Source organism: Triturus cristatus, chromosome 3_2 (genome assembly GCF_964204655.1).
Source record: "Triturus cristatus chromosome 3_2, aTriCri1.1, whole genome shotgun sequence".
In the NCBI taxonomy this organism is placed as follows: domain Eukaryota; kingdom Metazoa; phylum Chordata; class Amphibia; order Caudata; family Salamandridae; genus Triturus; species Triturus cristatus.
In genome coordinates, this window is record NC_140584.1 from 29,192,612 (window position 1) to 29,200,814 (window position 8,203).

The 8,203-nt window shown below is 47.5% G+C and overlaps 5 pseudogenes; all 5 read left to right on the forward strand.

Annotated features, from left to right (window-relative positions):
- Window positions 1-788: 788 nt before the first annotated feature.
- On the forward strand, window positions 789-897 carry LOC146856715 (5S ribosomal RNA; annotated as a pseudogene).
- A 113-nt stretch (window positions 898-1,010) lies between these two features.
- Window positions 1,011-1,119, forward strand: LOC146856716 (5S ribosomal RNA; annotated as a pseudogene).
- A 112-nt stretch (window positions 1,120-1,231) lies between these two features.
- On the forward strand, window positions 1,232-1,340 carry LOC146856717 (5S ribosomal RNA; annotated as a pseudogene).
- Window positions 1,341-1,677: 337 nt separating this feature from the next.
- Window positions 1,678-1,796, forward strand: LOC146856718 (5S ribosomal RNA; annotated as a pseudogene).
- A 578-nt stretch (window positions 1,797-2,374) lies between these two features.
- LOC146856719 (5S ribosomal RNA) lies at window positions 2,375-2,493 on the forward strand (annotated as a pseudogene).
- The last annotated feature ends 5,710 nt before the right edge of the window (window positions 2,494-8,203 follow it).

The following is an 8,203-nucleotide window of genomic DNA, read 5'->3' on the forward strand; positions in this document are numbered from 1 at the left end:
CAGCTCTCGGTCGTTCCCGGAGCTTGGAGTAGTAGCGCGACGCCGACCTCCGATGACCACGGATTCCCGGGCCCCCATCCAGAACAACCAGTCCGCGCGCCTCGGCTCTCTGGCTGTCGAGGGGCAGCGCGAACACCACCTTCGCACACCACCCTCCTGGCAACAGTATCGTGAGTATCAACGACGCTGCCAGCACTCTATACCCCAAGGAAGATAGGAGGTGCGGTCCTCGCACCACACAGGAGAGACGTGGGGGGACATTAAGCTCAAGCTGCATTGGGCTGCTCCGTGCTCCCAGACAATTGCTCCTAGACAGATACCTTACGCCAACAGTCCACAACCTACCTCCAGTGATGCCTTCGAGAGTACGGCTAGAGGGTTCATAAGAGGCGGGGAGAGACTGCAGGTAAAAAGGAGAGAAACCGGGGACGGGTGTTACCGGGGGAGGTGGAAGGAGACTCCTCATCTCACTATTTGTTTGTCTCGTTACAGGTCTCCCTCTCTGCCGTTCCTATCCTTCCTTCCCTCGCTCACCTGCCTCCTCCGTCCGAGTGTATCACACATTCTCCGGACTAGGGGCAGATGGGAGGTGGACCCCTATAGAGCTTCAGCGCCATCCTGAGGAGAGGACATCTGAGGGTACCTCGACACATGTGTGCACTCTACACCTGACTGCGCCAGGCCTAGTCAGAGGTTCCCCACCTCTACAGGTGGCATGTCTGATTTGCTATGGCCATCACTGAAGTGGAATGAACACAGTTAAGACCCCAAATGTCAGTGCACTTCATGCCTACAGCCACACCACCCTGAAAGTACCTGATCTCAGAAGTTAAGCAGGGTCGGGCCTAGTTAGTACCTGAATGGGAGACCGCCTGGAAATACTAGGTTCTGTAGGCCTTTCATCCATTTTTTTGTTGCTTTTGGTGAACTGGGAGGCACATCTTATTTACTATGGCCATTACTGAAGTAGAATGAAAACAACTATGACCCCAAACGTCAGGGCACTTCATGCCTATGGCCATACCACACTGAAAGCACCTGCTCGCAGCAATTAAGCAGGGTCGGGCCTAGTTAGTATCTAAATGGGTGACCGCCTGGGAATACCAGGTGCTGTAGGCCTTTTATATTTTGTTGTTGCTTTAGGCGAAGTGGGTGGCATGTCTGACTTGCTATGGCCAATCACTGAAGTGGAATGATAACAGCTAAGACCCCAAATGTCAGTGCACTTCATGCCTATGGCTATACCACCCTGAAAGGGCCTGATCTCAGAAGTTAACCAGGGTAGGGCCTGGTTCGTACCTGGATGGGAGACCGCCTGGGAACACCAAATGCTGTAGGCTTTTCATCTTTTTTGTTTGTTGTTGCTTTCCGTGAAGTGGGTGGCATGTTTGACTTTCTATGGCCAGTGCTGAAGTAGAATGAAAAAAGCTAAGACAGCAAACGTTGGTGCACTTCACGCCTACTGCAATACCATCCTGAAGGTACCTGATCTCAGAAGTTAAGCAGGGTCAGGTCTGGTTAGTACCTGGAGGGGAGACTGCTTGGGAATACCAGGTGTTGTAGGATTTTCATCTTGTTGTTGTTGCTTTAGGTGAAGTGGGTGGATGCTTGACTTGCCATGGCCAGCACTGTAGTAGAATGAAAACAGCTAAGACCCCAAACGTCAGTGGACTTTATGCCTACGGCCATACCACCCTACAAGCACATCATCTCATCTGATCTCAGAAGTTAAGGAGGGTCGGGCCTGGTTAGTACCTGAATGGGAGACCGCCTTGGATTACCAGGTGCTGTAGGCTTTTCAGCTTTGTTGTTGCTTTAGGTGAAGTAGGTGGCCTGTCTGACTTGCTGTGCCCAGCACTGAAGTGGAATGAAAAAGGCTAAGACCTCAAACGTCAGTATACTTTATACCTAAGGCCATACCATCCTGAAAGCACCTGATCTCAGAAGTTAAGCAGGGCCGAGCCTGGTTAGTACCTGGTTGGTAGACTGCCTGGGAATACTAGGTGCTGCAGGCATTTGATCTTTTTTTGTTGCTTTGGATGAAATGGGTGGCATGTCTGACTTGCTATAGCCAGTACCGAAGTGGAATGGAAACAGCTAATACCCCAAATGTCAGTGCACTTCATGCCTATGGCCATACCACACTGAAAGCACCTGCTCGCAGCAATTAAGCAGGGTTGGGCCTAGTTAGTATCTAAATGGGTGACCGCCTGGGAATACCATCGTAAAAGCATACAATATTGTCTGATATCAGAAGTTGAGCAGGGTCATTTTGTTGTTGCTATACGTGAAGTGGGTGGCATGTCTGTCTTGCTATGGCCAGCACTGAAGTCGAATAAAAACAGCTAAGACCCCAAACTTCAGTTGACTTCATGCCCACGGCCATGCCACCTTGAAAGCACCTGATCTTGTCTGATCTCAGAAGTTAAGCAGGGACAGGCCTGGCTAGTACCTGGATGGGAGACTGCTTGGGAATGCCAGGTGCTGTAGGCTTTTCATCTTTTTGTTGTTGTTGTTTCTTTAGGTGAAGTGGGTGATAGGTTAGGATGAAATTATAGTCTGCAAAAAAGAATTACCATTGCGATTGTCTAGGAGTGAAGGCCTTGACTGATTTTAAGAATTGGAGGTTGCAATGGTTGGAATATACCATGTAAGAGTGTTGCACCACCATAAGGTAATGCTTCCATTCCTGGAAGGCAGGCCTTTACAGCTAGCAGCTCTCAATCAAAAATTGTAAAATTCCTTTCAGCATCATTTAATTTGCAGGAGAAGAATGCTATAGGATGCAGTTGACCAGTGCCCTGTTTCCTTTTGGATAACACTGCCCCAGAGGCAACATTGGAATCATCGCCCTCTACGTAGAATGGTTGCAAGGTGTCAGGATGAAGGAGTGTAGGTGCAGAGGTGAATGCTTGCTTGAGTCAGGTAAATGCGTCGTCAGTTTCTGGTGACCAAAAAAAAGTGGTTCCATTAGGGAGAAGCACAGTTATGGGTGTCACCAAGGTGGAGAAGGTTCACATGAACCAACTATAAAAATGTGCAAAGCCCTTCAATCTTTCCACCTGTTTTACGCTGGTGGGTTTCTGCCATTGTAGCACCGCCTGTACCTTGGACTCGTCCATAGTGAGTCCCCCGGCAGAGATGATGTATCCCAAGAATTGGACTGATGGGACGTGGAATTCACATATACCAACCTTTGCATACAGATGATTCTCACATACGGCATGGAGCACCTTCTAAACATGTATAATGTGTTCACTCTCAAATGTGGATTAGATGAGAATGTTGTCGATATAGATGACCGCAAAGATGTCTAAGTACTCTCGCAATACACAGTTCACTAGATGTTGTCAAGCATCTAGGGCATTGCATAGAGTGAAAAGCACAACCTGATATTCAAACTGGCCAAATTTGGTGTGGAACGCCATCTTCCACTCATCTCCTTTGCACATCCACACCAAGTAATATGCCCCAGGTAGGTCCAGTTTGGAAAAGATGGTCGCCCTTTTGACCTGATCTAGCAGATCAGAAATTAGTGGAAGGAGTTAACAATTCTCCCATGTGAAATCATTCAGGGCCCTAAAATCAATGCAGGTTCTCTGTTCTTTTCAGGGATGAAGAACAATGGAGATGAGACAGGGGATTTAGAATAACATATGAAACCGTTGGCCAGGTATTTTATCTAGGTATTGGCGCAGGTGTTCGGTCTCAGGTTCAGTGAGAGCATATATAGGGCTGCATGGTAGCTGTCCACCTGGTTCAAGATTTATTTTTAAATCAAAATCGCAATGTGGAGGCAAAGTGTCGGCCATTTGTTCACTAAACACATCCCCATATTGTGCGAATGTGTTAGGTAACCCTTCAAATTGTATGGCGCATGCGGCTATAGTGATGTATAGGCATTTCTCCTTACAGTGTTCTGATGTAAATCGAAGGGATCCTAACACACAATCTATAATGGGGTTGTGTAACCACAGCCAAGGAAGCCCTAGCATTATTCCATACTGTGGAGCGTCAATAACATCAAAACCCAGTTCCTCTTTGTTGCCCCTCGGCCAATACATTTGGCTAATGAGTGTTTGGTGTGTGATAGGGCCGGAAGATAACAGGGACCCATCTACTGCCCAAACTTGTTCTGGAGTTAACTTGCACTGCATTGGGATTTTATGCCTACACACATACTGCCAATAACAGAAATTCCCCGTAGCCCCAGAATCCATCATGACAGACATAGTTACCCAGGGAATTCCAGGAAAAAATAAGGATACATCCATGGTCACATGATCTGTGGTGGTGGCTTGAGCAGTTTTCCAAACATTATGAGGGAGTGGCCACCAGGCCCAATTTGGTTTACTGTTACAGTCTCGCACAAAGTGTCCTTCCACACCACAATACAGACTGAAATTACTGTGTAGCCGAAGCTCCTTTTCAAGACAAAGGGTCTCGAACTGATCCTATCTGCATGGGCTCGACCTGAGAGTCTGATGGTTTAGGGCAATCCAATCTGGGCAAGGGTCGTACCTCATTTACCCTTCTTTCACTCCGCCGTTCTGTGAGGTGATGGTCTAACTGTAAAGAAAGATTAATTAACTCATCACAGTTCGTTGGTCTGTCTACCACCTGAGCTAACATGTCCTTAAAGTCATCTCTCAGTCCCCTGTAAAACAAGGAGGCTCCCTTCCACTCAGGCCAGTCAGCCTCAACTACCAACTGGTTAAAGTGAGCCAGATAACTTAGGAGATCGTGGTTGCCTTTGCACAAATCCAGGAGCTCATTGTCGACAGTCTGAGTGGTAGAGCATCAGTCAAAGATGAGGCGAAGCTCCCACTCGAAGGTGTCGTAGCTGTGCAAGGTAGGACTGTCCTCTGCCACCAACGGTACAGGCCAGCAGGCACTATCTCCTGACAAATATGATACTATAAAGGTTACTCTAGATTAAGCAGTAGGGATATCAGGCAGACGAAACAAAAAAATGGAGGTTGCATTGTGTGAGAAAGATGTTACATTTCTGCGAATCTCCTGAAAAGCGTACAAGGGTAGCTAAGGGTGTGGCTAACTGCCCTATCGCTAACTGTGCGGTGGAAACTGGAGTCACTAAGAGGGATGGGCTGTGCGCAGGGCCATTCGATTTAAATTCTTTATTCGGCTATCAAAAAACAGCCATAAAAGTACTAACAAAGTAGCACATCTGAGACAGTTAAAACATGTAATGCAGCAGACCTACCAGTACCACTGCCAGGAGTTCAGTGGGGATTCTGTGTAGTGTCTACCTGGTGAGATAGTCATCCACAACACCACCTGTAGAAGAAGAATGTGATGGTGTCGGGATGAACACAAGGGAAAGGGGTTTGGGAACAAACAACTAAAATAACTAGCTAAAATAAAAGGCTAAAACAATTTACCAAAATAAGAAACGTGATGATCCACTATCCTCCAGAGTTCCTACTTGGACCTACTGTAGGAAGCTAGCTCTGTATGTACTATACCAAAATGAGGTATAGTGTGCACAGTCCAGTGGAAATCCCAAAGATAGGCAGAAGTAAAAGTAGAGAGCACTTGGAGAACTTTAATCTTTATTTGTGGTAGTGTAGGCGAGCAGTAAGGCTTTATCAGAGGGTAGTGTTAAGCATTTGTTGTACACACTCAGGCAGCAAATGATGTCACACACTCAAAGACTGAACTCGGACCAATTTTTTGTATAAAAATATTTAGTTATATTTATTTTCTAGAACTAGAACCATGCAAGCCTGGTACAGGTAAGTGTAATTGATACTTTACAAGGCAGGTTGAACAATACAAGCAAGCTGAATGAAAATGACTTTGTTACAGGTATGAAAGTACTTTGAATACAGTTGAAATTACAGTTTGATTACTTTTGATTACTTCACAGATTACTTTATGTGTTACTTTTTCAACTCAGTGTGATATGCCTAGATATCACACTGGGACATTTCCTAGAGAAAAGGTAAGTAAAGCAGTTTTTAGATATTTGCAGTATTTTAAGTTCTCATACAAAACCAACTCCACACAAAACAATGTTCACAAGCAAGCAGTCAATGCAGTCCTATGGCAAGAAATGTGGTTATCAGTTTCAAGGTAAGTACTTGGGTCTGGGAGTTGGTTTTCTGGGGTTAGAACCAGGGTTCCCCCAGGGTCAAGGATGCACTCTCAAAGCACCCTCAGAGACACTAGGACAGCTGGGTACAGAGTGCTGAGGCCCCATGTTATCCAATGGGGGATAGGGGGCCTCCGGTTGGAGCCTGCTCATGAGCAGACCACAAGGTTGTGGAAGAAAAGCTCCTGGTGTTAGCCTCAGAGCAAAGAGGGATCCGGGCTAGGACTCAAGATACACCCGCAGCGGCGCAGGGGCAGCTGGGTGCAGGGTGCTGTTTTGGCATCGGGTGCCCTATTGATTTCAATGGGGATTCTCCAGTTGCAACAAAGACTGCAGGCTTGGGGACGAAGATCTTCTGGAGGAGACCACCGGTTGGAGAGGTAAGTTGGCATGCCTGGGGATGCTGGGACACCGTCGGTTGGGCCACCCAAGGCCGTGGGATGTCGGGTGCAGGGGTGTGTTTAGGCGTCGGGTTTTCTTACCAGCTCCAGTCGGGGGATCCACCACAAAGGGGCTGCAGGCTTTGCTTGGAGATTCGAGGCAGGTCAGATCACCAGATCTCAGGTCAGGATCGCTGGGGAGACCTCCTCGTTTTGTTGGGCCACTCAAACTCGAGCCATGGGCGTCGGGTGCAGACTTTTGTTTTTTGCGTTACAGGTAAGATAAGGTAAGTTAAGGTAGGGACCAATGGGTCCCTTCCTAGGGGTGGGTACACCCCCTATTATGCCACCCTCCAGTGGGAGGCGGGTATATGCCTCACTCTGGTTGACTTGGTCCTCCATCTGCAAGATGGCGATGACTGAGAGTTGTGCTTCACCTCGCCTCCCCCACCTGAGGGGTGGGGTTGACAAAGGCCGGCACACCTCCCTTCCTCACTTGGTTTTCCGGCCGATTCTCCCCCCCAAAGTGGGGGTCAGAACAGGTGGGGGCCATTTGCTGGAAGTAGCAAAGGCTGGGGTAGCTCAGAAAGGCAACAAGCCTTTGAAGCTTCTCCTTTGTGACCCTGCCCATTCTGGGGGAGGAGGCTTAGCACCTCGTCCCCGGTTGTGCATTTTTTCAGACCCCCGAGAGCAGCAGGCTCTCGACCCAGGGGTCCAGAAACATGTCTGGTGGTGGCAGCTGGCGAGCAGCCACTCAGCCTGGACACTAGTGTTTGGTCGTTTATCTGGGGGCATCCCTAAGATGCCCTCTGAGCGCATTTGTCATTAAATCCCACACAGGCATCAGTGTGGGTTTAATGTGCTGAGAAGTTTGATATCAAACTTCCCAGTTTTCAGCAAAGCCATCATGGTGCTGTGGAGTTCGTAATAACAAACTCCCATCACCATATACTCTTAATGTCAGTACTGCACTTACAATGCCTAGGAATTGGTTTAGGCACTGTAGTGGTACAGGCCTCATGCACCTGTACCCTCATCACTGGTATAGTGCACCCAGTTGGAGGGGTGGCAGACCTATGCCAGGGCAGTGCATTGTAGGTATGGCACATGTGCCATGTCGACTCGTTACTTTGTGCTGCACCAAAACACGCAGCCTGCAAGGGCAGTATGTGTGTGTAAAGGTACAAGGCCCCTAAGGGTGTCACAATAAGTGCTGCAGCCTTTAGGGGGGTCTTCCCTGGTTACAGTGCAATGAGGTACCTATGGTACGCTTTACAAGGTACTGACATGTGGCCAAAGAGTGGCAATTGTTTTTTTTTTAAATGCATTTTTTTACAGAATGAACATAGGCCCTGGGTACTTGTTTGTCAGGAACTCAGGACATGCACCAAGTACATCAGCAATTCAGCAACAAAATGGGGGCAACCATGCAAAAAGAGGGCACTTTCTTACACCTCAGAACGAGTAATGATAAAGAAAATGTTAGTACAGATAGCAATACAGTTATAGCACCCAAAATGGAAACTGACAGATGCTACCTAAGGGGTACTTAGCATTTGCTAAAGGGAGGAAACAAGATACTGTGCCTACACACTATGACCTCACGATGATGCACACAACCAAGAATATCACAAGTTTACAACCATTACTTGTCACAGCTCAACATTATATATCACAACACATAACTCATATAGAGTATCAACCTTCG